A 12,650-nucleotide genomic window follows, 5' to 3' on the forward strand; every position below is an offset into this window, starting at 1 on the left:
TGTTTTTCCCTTAGGACTATTCTAGTGTTAAATGTCAGTATTCAGGTTAAGGTGTCAGAAGCTCCGAGTTGGCAGTTGGCACTTTCCCCGTGTACTGCCTCAGTCACCGGTTGGTAGCAGAAGAGGGAAGGGTGAAGAATTATCACCTGTATCTGTGGTGTTCTCATACAAGAAGATCACAAATCTACATCTAAACTGCAAACTAATTGCTATTCTGCAGTCTTAGAACATCTAAATACAATTTCCATTCTCATTAAGAAGTCAGTCCATGAAACCAACAGTAAGGAACTCTGTAATTAGAAGTATCCCAGCCTTCTTCCTCAATGAAGGAACTCGTTGTCTTTCTTCCTTTCTATTACCAAATAAGCTACTTATTTATTTAAAGCTTGTTCAACACCTTGTGATTTTCCAACTGTTCTTCCACACTTTTTCAGCAAAAGTCAGCTAACAACATCTGCCAACCTGCTTTCCACGCAGGGCCGGTTGCTGCTTGCATGGCCTATTGCCAGCAAGCAGCCTGGTTGAAATTTTTTCTCATGGTCCAAGATCTTTCATTGGAAGTTCTCTTTCCTTTCATGGATAACAAATGGCCATATATTTTAGCAAGGAGTGTTTTTTTGTTTGTTTTTGCATGAAATCTTATGCAATGATTTATTGAAACAAAAAGTCCTTTCAGGGATAATTGAATATCTTTCATAAAATAGTCAATTTTATAAAAATGTAAATCTTAAAAATGTGTCACAAATCTGTACGAATATTATTAATAATAATAGTAAGCATTATTTATACTCTTCTCTGTTTCATATAAGAAAAGCATGTATAGGAGGAGAAAAATAAATAACATTTTGGTGCTTGTAAGTTTTTTTGTTTTTTTGTTTTAATTCTTAACTCTGTAGCTGTTTAACACTATTTTCTATCTAGATGAACTCTAAAAACTGATTAGACAGATCGTTAAGTGGAATACTATATAATCAGTTAAAATAGCTTTAATTTAAAATGTATTTTAGGAGGTATAGATTGTAACCTCAGAGGTTTATATTAGAGGATATATTTGGTCTTTTAAAAGAATGGCAGCATTTCATCACATTTTGCTTTATTAAATAATGTATTTAAATAGCTCATTTAATAAATTTCCCTTTCTTTGATGAATGAACCATACAAAGACAGACTTCCTCATCTAGGATTCATAAGGGGACTTCTTGCACTTTAGCAGCTAGTTTTTTTTTTTTCACAAATATATTTGCTAATATGTTTCAACTGAAATTTCACAAGAATTTTGTAACATGTTAATTCTGTGCAATAGAATGATTTACATGAGAGAATGCAACTGCTGTTTGGATCACTTATTATCTATGTATGGCATTCCAAATATCTAAAGAATCAGGAATTGTTAATAGATTGGATCAGTTCCTCGGAAATTTTAAAGGGATTCCACTTTACTTATTTTCTCATTAGAAATACTGATATATTTGAAATAGTCACTCTTAAATATTCATTTAGAGAGGAAGGATTTTTCTAAAAGAAATGACTATTTCATGTGCATATATGGTAGAATAAACTATAACTTTTAAAATAAGAAATCTGTTAAGCGTATGCATGGAAATAATACTTTTTAGAAAAATACTCCTTTATTCAGTAGGCACAAGAATAGCTAACCCACTATGCAAAACATTTTCATTTTAAATATAATTATGTTGAAGAAATTTAAACATATAAACAAACAATTACAAAATGACTGCAGTTAGTAACTTAAAAATCCTATTGATTCACCTCTGGATTTGTTGTGTTTGAATTTTGAGAAAGTATTTTTAGATTTAAAAAATATATATTTTTCCAAGCACTTTCCATGATGATGAAATAAAAATTTTACATTATTAACTGTATAACATTCTGAATCTCAACAAAACCAAAAAGGTTCCTTCTTAAAACATCCTTCTTCCTTGGAATGCTGTCCCTGTAATCTAATATACTCACGTTTCACATGACTAAATCGATGCCTTTTGTAGGGCTTATGGTTAGTGTCTTAGCTGCTGGGTTAAATAAAACGTTTGTTTGTTGTTGTTTTCTGTTAGAGTAGAGCACGGTTGCCTGCTTCTCAATCTGTAGCTCACGAGAAAATGACATAAGAAAAAGTCTCAAATGACACAGCTATATTTTCTAGGAGAGCGAGGGGGGATGAGCAGTGAGGATGGCTGGGAGTGTCCTTGAACAGAAAGCAAACGTTAGGAAGGAGAAAGATCAGCCGGTGTTCATTGATCTCATTGTTTATTCAAAGAGCAAGCTTTCACTCAGTTTTTGTAAACTGCTCAGGAGGTAAATAGGACACGGGCTACCCTTTTTTTCACCAGATGCTCTAGCCTTTTGTAGAACTGGATTATAGTCAGGCATCTTCCACTTTCCTGTAGTTCACGTGCTGTTTCTAGGCTTGCTTTTGAGTCTGTTTCTAAGTTGTTTTGAAATCCAACCCAAAGATAACAGAGGAAATGTGACCCGCTCTTGTGAATGCTGCCACCAACTGGCAATGTTCTTTTCCCAAGGCAAAACCAGGCTCTCCTGTGAGTTGCCACAGCCAGCATGGTGGCTGCTTTTGTAGAAATTTGGTTACAACCCAACATACATTTGCTTTGCACAAATCTTTACATAAGTTTATAGTAACAATGTGAGGAAAAACAAAAAAACATTGACAATGAGTGACTAAGGGCAATATCAGATGACAAATATGGAATAGAATATTAGCAAATTTAAGAACTTTTTTTTTTTTACGATTGGGTAAATATCAAACTAATATATTCATATTGTAATACACTTTATATTTCAATTCGCATGTTTACTTACCAAGAACAACTATTGTATACAAAATGTATATCAATGTCTGTTTAAGACTGACAAAATAAAAACCAACAAGAATCTAAACTCAGGAATGTTTTGGAATGTTTACTAGGGCAAACGTAAAAGTTATAATGAAGATTTCCTTGTCTTGCAGGTAAACCTTTTACTATATTTTAAAAAATTATCAGTCTCATAATTTTTTAGAACAAAGCAAAGTCCACTTGAAAGATATTGAAAAGCAAAATTTGAAAAAGTATGGATGAAAAAAATATTTTTTAACTATAAAGAATAAATGGCAGTTAATAAATGTCAAACATGATTACCTTTTCGATTAAAATAATTTGAATTTATGTACTCATGACTTATTTATCAACTTCAAATGTCTAAATTAGATCTTTCTTAATTGCTTTAGTCTGAATCTTTAAGCAATGATGGATATATTCAAGTTGGTGATGGTATTCAGAGCTAAGCTATCCAATTAGAGTGAGGGGATTAGAAGACTTGATTTATTTGCTACCAAACATGTCATTCAGTTACCTTTATCTGTGGGTGAAAAAAAAAGTGATATATAAAACAGCAATAATAATAATTAGCGAGAATAGTTTGTCGGTATATTTACATATGTTAAGGCATTTGATGCTTACCAATCTGTGGGATAAATAAATATATTAGTCTCCCATAATGCCAACATTAGAAATATGTAATTCTAACACAACTGAGAATAAAGCCTAGATCTTTTAATTCCCCTACTGAGTAATCTTTACTAACCTGTTCTATGAGCCCACATACAATGTTTAAGAAGAAAGATTAGGTATTTACATATGCATTATACTTTTTGCCTTGTTTAGAACACTTATAACACAAAAGATATTAATTAACTAATGTACCTTGAAGAAATATGGATTAGTGAGGTTTGTAAGAAAATAAAGCACCAACTTGTGAAATTAAAGCAGATGCCACTTACTGCCATGTCCTGTGGGCTGTTAAATGTTAAATGGAGATTTCAGTTTAGATAAACACATTCTAAGAATTACTATTGAAAGCGTAAACATCAGCCTGCATTTTTATGTTTGCTAGTTCTCTTGCTGAAAGAGAAAAAAATAAGAATTATATTAAAATTGTTTTAAATTACATTTTATACTGCAAGAATGTCTTTTTTAAAATTTATGTATTTTTAATTCTTTAATGTCACCACATATTTTACCCCATCTATCTCCCCCTTCCCACCTCCCCTCTGTTAACCACTAGTCTATTGTCCATGTCCATGAGTCTCTGTTTGTTAGGAATGTCTTTTAGATAGTAAATAGTAAGACTTAAAAAGCCATGTTTTCTATTGCTATTAAAAAGCATGCAGAAAATAAAATATATTGATATTTTGAATCACAATATTTTTTCTATTTTTATTTTGGTAAATGTGTACCTGATTTAAAAACTTCTATACACTAAAACTGTATTACAATTTCAAAATAACACCCATATCCATCACAGTCTAAATTAAAAGGAAATTAATATGCTGATCGTCATTGAGCCTTATTGTTTAAAATCATTATTTTTCAGTTATAGAATAATTTTAAAAGAGGGTTATAATTTATTATGCAGGTGAATTTATATCTTTCTCAATTCAAAATATAAAAATTAGCAAACATTGAATTACTAAACATGTGTTAAGTATTTGTAAGCATCAAATATATTTTAGGAATTACCTAGAATAGGTTTTTACCCCTTGGATTTCCTATCTAAATAATAAGGCACTGAGTTTTCCTTAAATGATTTATATTTGAGAAATTTATTTTTCTTGTACCTGTGTTGCAATATTGTTCGTATAATTTGAAAATGAAAAGTTTTATATGTTATTACAACCATCATCAGGCATTTTTCTTAATTTTCTTAAAGCTTTAATTCTTAATGTTGCTACATTAGCCTATTCTTACTAGTACCTAGTAGAGAAACCGATTTTCATCTTTGAGACTAGGAAGTTTCACAAAGTATCTTACATCACATCAGATTACATATTCAGGAAAATTCCAGGAAAAGGCAATATTAAGATACAGCAAAAAAAAAAAAAAAAAAAAAAAAATTACTGAACTTCATTTTGGTTAAATAGAAGTAACTTCTAATTAATATTTTGTACTCAGAAGATAGGCAACAAAAGAGAACGAGTAAAAGGTAAAGTGAGGCAACTTTAAAATTAATTTTGTTTCAGATGACTTTTTGTTTTATTTATTAATGTTAGGTGTTGAGCAGTTAACATTTAAATTGATTTGCAAGTGATCCCGACAGCTGTTTTCAGTGTACTGCAGCTTCATGTGGTCTCTGACACATCGACCTGTGCTGCTAGGTGTCTTCAGTGTGCTCCCACAGAAGCATCACCACAGTTCTTCCATTATTCAGTGTTCGGTTAGAGCGTAACGATTCTATTTTTAATAGTATTAAAATCCCTATCATTCATTTCAAAATGTTCCTTAAATATAATTAAGCTATTTGCTGTCGCGTCTCACTGTTGTTTCCTGTTGGTTCTTTTTTTCCTTAAAGTTCTAAAACAAGTTCACTTTTCTCTCTTCTAAATGGTGTTTTGCAATCTAGTTAATTTCATAAGACGAGGAAACTCTTTTTAATCCCCCAAGTTTGTTTTCTGGATGGTATTCTTAGTCATGATTGGATTACAATTTCAAACATAATAATGCATAATTACAACATTTTAGTGCTAATAACCAAGCCCCATTTTATAAATAAGGCACATTCATTTAAAAGCTATTAAGGGTGCTTAAACTCAGTGCGTGCTTTCAAAGTTATCAGCCAAATACTTTGCAGGAAATGAAACTATAAATAAAGTCTCTAAATTTCGTTTCATGGAAATTAGTTTTAATTAGTCAAACATCACAAATACTAGTTAGTCTATTTTTAGGTTAATTTTTTTAAGCTAATGTTTTAGATTACTGATCCTGCCTTGGTCTACAGTACAAGGAATTTTCTGCTTAGTATAGAACAATAGTAAATGCGTGGTTTCCAGTTATGTAGTCTGTTGATAAATTCATACTAACTCCGTGAAATATTTGATTCTATTACAATTATCAATATGTTTCAAGCATCTACTGTGTGTGGTCCTGTGGACACCAAAATGCAAACCTACCAACAACCTCCCAGCTGATCCTGCTGAGGGGGAACATCTTCCATGGGTTTCTCTGACTCCCAGACCTCTTGATGGGTAAATGGAATATGCAAATCCCTGGCCTCTCTTTACTCAAGTCATTTCTAGGGATTGCTTTTTTTTTTTTTTAATTTATTTATTTTTTTCAGCTCTACACTTTATCAGTAAGGCATATAGGGATTACTTTTGCAGCTAATTGCCCAAAGGAATATAGTGATAGCTCACTCCAGGAAAAACGGCTGGCTTCTTTATTCCCTGCTACAGAAGAAGTGGATTCCCCAAGCCCCGTGTGTCAGCTGTGATAGCATCCACTGGGCCCCTCCATGTCATCTCCATGGTGCTCGGGGGGCAAGAAGAACAGAAGTAAATCATGCTGTTTTCTGTGCCAAGAGTGTCTGATCCAGCAAGCACACATCCTCTGCCAGCATGCATGTCACGGCAGCAGGCTAACTGATCAGATGGTAAGGAAAATTATGAAGTCTCAGACCCCAACAGTGCCCTCAGGAAGCTCACAGTCTAGTGGGAGAGAGAGAGAGAACCAACAGGCAAATAGCCAAATGAAGGGGCTAATGGTGTTAATTTCAGAAATGACCCAATTACAGAGGGAAAATTAGTGTATTATGAAATTGACATTTTATTTCATTGGGGGAGAAGATAGATTATAGGGTTGGCATAACTGGAAAATATATCTGAAGACACATTAAAGTTGGATCCCTGTCTTCCAGTAAAATGTCAGGTGACTCAAAGATTTAAATATTAAAACATGAAACCATAAAATTTAGGAGAATATGAAAGAAATATTGATAAATGTGACTTTTTTGAAATAGAATTCTATGGAGGAAATATAGTAAAAACAAAGTTAAAGTGCAGATAGCAAACTGGAAAGAAATCACAGCCAATATCATAGATGAATTGCTAATTTTGTATGTATGTGTGTATGTATGTATGTATGTATGTATGTATGTATGTATGTATGTATTTAAAAGGTTTACAGTGGAATGGACACTTGAAAGAACCTACTGGAAGTGTTTGGAAGATAAAGGAGGAAAATAAGGTAATACTCTCTAGGTTCATCCATATTACCACAAATGGTCAGAGGAAGAACAACAAATACTATATGATTTTGCTTATATGTGGAATCTAAAAAATAAACAAACAAAACAGAAACAAACTAATAGAACAAATTGATGGCAGGGAGTTTGAAGGGGCAAGGTGAAAAAGGTGAAAGGGATTAAGAAATACAAATTGATAGTTACAAAATAGTCACAGGGATATAAAGTACAGCACAGAATGTAGTCAATAATATTGTAATAACTATGTATGATGTCAAAAGGCTACTAGACTTATTGAGGTAAACATTTCATAGGATATATTAATGTCTAATATTGTAAACCTGAAACTAATATAATATTATATGTCAACTATAATCGAAAAATATATTTTTTCAAACAGGAGGAAAATAGTGCTGGGTCATATAGGCAAGGACCAATTAGGATAACCCTATAGGAGCAGGTAGATTATTACTTTAGGTGGCTTCTGCTGTGAGCAGAAGTATGATGCATGTCAGGTTGAGTTTTAATACCTTAAAAGCTCCTGTAAGACAATAATAAAGAGACCAAAACACATGTAAAAATGGGTGAAGGATCCAAACACAAAGTTCATAATAATGAAAATAAATGTAAGAAAATGTTAAACATATGAAAGCATGCCTAGCATTTCTCATAATAAGATATATGCAAATTAAAACCACGGAATGGTACAATCATTCACCTATCAGATTGGCACAGATTGAGTTTGATAACACAAACTTCTGTTTTTGCCAGAATGTCAGGAAAGTTTCCCACATAGGCTTGCTGATAGTACCAACTGAAACAACATCTATGCAGGGCAATGTGACTATATCGATCAAAATAACAAATGACCGTGTTCCTTGACCAATAAATTAACTTCTAGGAATTATTTGTGCATATATGAGATGATTTCCGGATAAGGGTGTTTATTGCATTGTTGTTTAGAATAAAAACGTATACACGTGTTAAATAATATACATTGAAATATACTCATCACAATATGGTCTAAAAATGCAAAAATTTGGAAGCAAGTTGAATGACAGCAATTTGGAACTGGTCAAATTATATATATACACACACACACATATATATATATATATTTATACCAGATATACCAAATATATATATACCAGATATGCCAAATATACATATATACACACACACATATATATATTTATACTAGAATACTATGCAGCTATAACATGAATGAGACAGCTCTATTTATACTGACTCCTAATGATATCTAAGAATACAGTGTAAGGTGGGAATATAAATCAGAAAACAATATGTATACTAGAGTGCTACCATTTTTACAAAAACAAAATGTGTATGTACATGCATAGACACTCTGGAGCATACTTAAAAGAGAAGATGTCAGGTAGACCGTTGGAGAGTTTTATATTGGAGATACCGGTTTGGAAGTCAGGGGCATAGAGCTACATTTAAATTTGTGGGATTAGCCAAAATCATGGCATGAAAGATATAACAGAATAGAGCACCCAGGGTTGTGCCCAGACCACTCTAACATTTAAAGTCAGGGACAGGAAGAGGAGCCCACAGAGAATACTTGGAAGAAAGGGTCTTTGAAGCAGGAGAAAGCTTGCAAGTGAAGAATCCTGGGAGTGAGCAGAGGAGAATGTGGCGGAACAGCAGGCCACTGATAATATTGCTGAGTAAGCCAGTGAGGTGGATTTGGCAACGAGAAAGCTGCTGTTGATCTAGACAGTCTTAGTCTCCTCATGTGAGGTGTTTTTGTGGTGATGGGGAGGTTGGAATGCAGCCCAGAGATGGCATGGAAGACGGCCATGGTCCCTGAAGATAAAATTTAATGAGTGAAGCACTCTCATTATGAGTTGAAAGTTCTCTGCTGGGAGGACAAGTAGGGGACCAAGAAAGGCACTGAACTCCAACGAAAGCTGAGGTGGGGAATAGCAGCATCCTCCTGGAGCAAAGGGCAATTTATGTCCTCAGGATGGAACCAAGTCTCAGTAAGCCTCAGGTTTATAGTGGAATAGACACCTGAAAGAATCTACTGGAAGTGTTTGGGAGATGAAGGAGAAAAATAGGCTGATTTAAAGGCAAGGGCCAGTTATGATAACCCCTTTTGTTCAAGAAGGGAGTAGGTGGATGGCTAGAGGAGCTTCTGGGGTGGGCAGAAGTATGATAGATGGAAGGTTGAGTTTTTATAGTGTCTGTGAATATGCTAATTAAGCTGTGAGGACTGGCTTTTATGAGGACACTCAAGACCCACTTTCTCTGTGTTGCTTGTGTTGACATCTATCATAGGTATAGCTAGAGTTGTCATGGATGAACAGAGGACCTCCAACCATGGGGTCCGTAGTGTGGGACAGGCAGAGGCAGAGATTCACGTGTGCCTGATCACTCTGTGTGAGTCAGTGCTCCAGGGAACCCCCATGGAGCTGTTGGGACCTCTGTCATATGTGAACAGTAGGTCTCTATCATTCTCCTCGATCTCATGATTTCCTTGTAAAGCTTAGAACCGCTTACTGACTGTCCTCCCAAAATAAATATCATCTTGCTCTTTCTTTTTAGCTTCCACAGTTTAGGAATATGGATCAAAATCTCCCTTCCCTTGACTCTCAAGCTGACAGTTTGTTAAAACTTCTTCATATAATATCTGGGAGTAAATGCAACTTGTTTGTATCCAGAAACTCCCTTTGAATGCCTTCAGGTCAAGAATTCCCAGAGATTCCTCCATTAGAAGACTGTGAGATACCACCAAGCATATGGGACCGAATGTCGACGTTATTAGTAATAAACATGAAAACTAACACCTTTCTTCCTGTCTTCAGTCCTACAGACTGCCCTTTCTTCACTGCACTTTCACAAAGGACTTCTCCTAATGGCTCCTTGAACCAGCCCTGGAAATTTGTTGACTCATTCTTTACTCTTGATATAGTTTCTTAAAGAACCTACCACATAGTAGGTGCTCAATACATTCTTGTCAGAATTGTTCTTCTGCATTTTGGGATTAAACTTGTATATTTTTTCCTATAACTAAACATGTTCTGTGGTTATAGAAAAACTCAGATTAATATAACAAGCCATGAAAAGATATAATTGAACTTTAAACACATATCACTAAGTGAAAAGAGCCAATCTGAAAAGGCTACACACTGTATGATTTCAAATATATGACATTCTGGAAAAGGCAAAACTATAGAAACAAAAAAAAGTCAGTGGTGCTGGGTGAGGGGAGAGACAACTAGGCAGAGCACAGAGCATTTTTAAGGCAGTGAAAATACTCTGTATGATATTATAATGATGAGTCCATGCCATTATAGATTTATCCAAACCTACAGAATATACAAAACCAAGAGTGAATCCTAAGGTAAAATATGGACTTTGGATGATTATGACGTGTCAATTTAGGTTCATCCTTGGTTAAAAAGATAAATAAATAAAAGATACTATTCTGGTGAGTGATGTTGATAATGCGGGAGGCTCTGCATGTGTGGGGGCAGGGGGAAAATCTCTATACCTACCTTCTTCTCAGTTTTGTTGTAAACCTGAAACTGCTCTAAAAAATGAAGTCTTAAAATTTATTTAAGATCTACCATGAGAAAGTACTAAATGTTACTGACTTGTATATTTTAACATGGTTATTTTACAGAATGTGAATTTTACTAAAAAAAAAAATCTGCCATTTATAAAGCACTTGACTTCTACAGAGGGAGTTTCAAGTAACACCATGGTTTTCCTACTGTAATGAATAGACAAACCAAAGTGTAATATTTATCCCAAAATATATTCTTATTTCAAAAAGAAGAAAGAGAAGGAGAGTAGAAGAGAAGGATAGAGAAAATTAAGAAAAAAGAACAAGGCCAGGATGAACATGCAAAACCCCGATTCTCCAAAATTAAGAAGAGAAAAACCACATAGTCCCTAAAATTCCACTAGATTTAAAAAAAAAAAAAAGTTTCTGATAAATTAACAAGCTTCCTTTTTTACGGTGGTTTTGTTCAAGAAGTAACCCTGAGCACTCACTTCGAATCACTTGGGATGCGTTCGAAAAGAAGGCGTTATGATCATGCATTAAAAGTGTCTGAGTGAAAGCTGTAATTTGATTGCCCAAAGAGGCTTTTAAACCCCAACCACATAATCATGCCATAACAAAAGTACGTTTCTCTTCCCTATTGATTTCCCACACTATCTCACAGCACATGCATGGTTTCATGTGTGGCTTCTCAACCCCCCATACAACTTCAGTGTCTTAACATACACCTGAAGAGATTGGCAATGATTTCAGTTGCAATGTAAAATGTCATATATATTTTCTGATTATTGAAGAGACAATTACTTATTTTAGAAAAATTTTGCACTATAGAAAAGTGAATAGAAGAAAATTAAAATTAAGTATAATTGTACCACCCAGAGGCAACCATTGTTAGCACTTGAAGGATTTTTTTGGCCTTCTCTTTATATGCATATATCTTATTTTGCAAAATGGAAACTATACTATATATGCAAATATTAGTCTATTTTTACATTTTTAGATGTCATCCATTTCTTAAAATGTGATTTTGTATGGCTACACACCATTTTTCCATGCAGTTGTACCATGATTTATTTAACCCCTGCCTTAAACTTGCCCGCCGTTGTTATTGGTAATTTCTTAATAAACAGCACTGGCTAAACGTTATTTTGTGGTGTTATTTATTTTGGTAAGTAGATCACCATACATTAAATTATTCAGACTAAAAACCTACAAGTCATTCTTGTTATGGCTTTTACTCCTAACCCCACTCTAGTACCAAGTCCTGTTAATTTTTCATCCAAAGTGTCTCAGAAACCTATTCGCTTCTTTCCACCACCACCCACCCCTGTGTCAGTGCCTTGTCTTAATATTTTTTAGTTCCTTGTTAGTCAAAGAACTAAATGAAGTACTTATTATCTCTTTTATTTGTCACACTTACTCTAAGAAGCAGTTATCATTTCTTCTCTTCCAACTTTTCTCTCACATATTTGATGGCATTTTGTTTTGTTTAGCTTAAGAATTTTTTTACATTATGCAACATAGCACACATACAAAAGGATATTTAACATATATATCCATTATAAATAAGAATTTGGAATCAGTATACTCATTTCCAAGGTTAAAAAATAGAACATTACCAATATTTTGAAGTCCATTGACTGGACTTACCACTACCCTAAATTTTGTTTTATTATTCTTTGATCGTCTTTATGACTTTACCACATATGTATGTAAACCTAAATAATGTATTCTGTATTATGCTTATATTTAAGCATTATGTAAGCATTATCACACTATTTTCTGCAACTTGCTTTTTATATTCAACATTATATATTTTTATTGAGATACAATTCACATAGCATAAGAAGGAACAATTCAATGGTTTTTAGCACATTCATAAAGTTTTGAAATCATCACCACTGTCTAAGTCTGGAACATTTTCATCACTCCAAAAAGAAACTTTGTATCTGTTAGTAACTCACTCCTAATTCCTCCTTTCTCCCATCTCTGTCCACCACTAACCTGTCTCTAGTCAACATTATGTTTTTCAGTCATCTATTTTGATCAATGTAGCTTTAGTTCATTCATTTCAACTATAATAAAT

General features: G+C 33.7%; 1 long non-coding RNA gene across 1 annotated transcript; it reads left to right on the forward strand.

The window, feature by feature from the left end:
- Nucleotides 1–6,237: 6,237 nt before the first annotated feature.
- LOC111728897 lies at nucleotides 6,238–11,643 on the forward strand. The gene is made up of 3 exons (XR_002775992.1): nucleotides 6,238–6,438; nucleotides 6,964–7,031; nucleotides 9,601–11,643. It is a non-coding gene; the product is annotated as an uncharacterized LOC111728897 (long non-coding RNA).
- Nucleotides 11,644–12,650: the final 1,007 nt, after the last annotated feature.

This window comes from Pteropus vampyrus, unplaced genomic scaffold (genome assembly GCF_000151845.1).
Source record: "Pteropus vampyrus isolate Shadow unplaced genomic scaffold, Pvam_2.0 Scaffold236, whole genome shotgun sequence".
Taxonomy (NCBI): Eukaryota; Metazoa; Chordata; class Mammalia; order Chiroptera; family Pteropodidae; genus Pteropus; species Pteropus vampyrus.